This window comes from Nannospalax galili, unplaced genomic scaffold (assembly GCF_000622305.1).
Source record: "Nannospalax galili isolate Female #2095 unplaced genomic scaffold, S.galili_v1.0 scaffold648, whole genome shotgun sequence".
Lineage (NCBI taxonomy): Eukaryota > Metazoa > Chordata > Mammalia > Rodentia > Spalacidae > Nannospalax > Nannospalax galili.
The window spans coordinates 4,861,604-4,863,179 of record NW_008360311.1 but is presented as its reverse complement, the minus strand read 5'-3'; positions in this window follow the sequence as shown (position 1 = coordinate 4,863,179).

The window sequence follows — 1,576 nt, the reverse complement described above, 5'->3', positions numbered from 1 at the left end:
ACTGATTACCGCTAGATGAGGAACAGCTGACCTTCCTAAAACAAAGACCTCAGGATAGGCTGACTAGATTCACCAGAAGGGCAAGTAGTGGGGAATGGCTGGGGTGCCGACAACACAGCAGACAGTAGCAGGGATAGCAGAGTATAAGGGCTCTAGTGGGGGGAGGGAGGCTATGAGAGGGTGCCATCTGGGAAGTGGGTGTAAAAATAAAAAAATAAAATAAAATAAAATAAAAATACCAAAAAAAGAACAATCATAAACATGATCAAGGAATTCAGCAAATTTAAAGAACACACAAACAAAAAAATCAAAGAGCTAAAAGAAGATAGGGATAAACTTCTGAATGAACTCACAAAAGAGATAGAAACACTGAAGAAAACTCAGGCAGAAATGAAGAAGGAAGTACAAAACTCAATAAGCCAACTTGAAACAACAGGGGAAAGCCTCATCGCTGGAATGAATGAAATGGAAAACAGAACATAAACATGGAGGATAAAGTTGAAGAATTGGACCACTCAAGCAAAGAGTATGAAAAATTTTAAAAACTCAGGAATGGAACATGCAAGATGTGGGACACCATGAAGAGACCAAATCTACGATCATAGGAAGAGAGGAAGGAGAAGAATTTCAGGTTAATGGTATTAACTGTATTCTCTTCAACAGGATTGTAGAAGAGAATTTCCTGAAATTAAGGAAATACATCCCCATACAGATACAGAAAGCACATAGAACACCAAATAGACAGGGGTCAGAAAAGTCTCCATGGCATATCATAGCTGAAACATTAGCTCTATAGAACAAGGAGGCAATACTGAAAGCTGCTAGAGAAAAACAAGTCACATATAAAGGAAAACCCATCAGAATTACAGCTGACTTCTCAGTGCAAACTATGAAAGCCAGAAGAGCCTGGACCAAGGTATTTCCAGTTCTACATGATATTAGATACCAGCCCAGAATACTATACCCAGCAAAAATGTCTATTATAGTTGAGGGGGGAAGAAAAATCTTCCATGACATGATAAACCTGAAAGAATAAATGTCTACAAAACCAGTCCTTCAAAGAATACTTGAAGCAATACAGAGAGCAGAGAGAGAAACAATTATACCCCAAGGGCAGTATAACCTAGGAAACACAATATTATACAGAGAACACAAACAACAATCAAAATGATGGCAACCAATACACACCTTTCAATAATAACCTTAAATATCAATGGACTGAACTCCCCAGTCAAAAGACACAGGCTAAGCAAATGGATTAAGAAACAAAATCCATCACTTTTCTGTCGGCACGAAACCCTTCTCACCTTCTAGGACAGGAACTACCTTAAAATAAAAGGATGGAAAAGAATATTCCAAGCAAATGGTACTAAGAAAAAGCAGGGGTTGCAATTCTAATATCTGACAAAATAGACTTCAAAGTAAAACTAATCAGAAGAGATAAGGAGGGTCACTTCATTCTGATCAAAGAAACAATTAGCCAAGAAGATATTACAATCACATATATGCACCAAACTCTGGTGCACCCAAATTCATAAAAACAACACTACAGGACTTTACTTCAGACACAGATTAA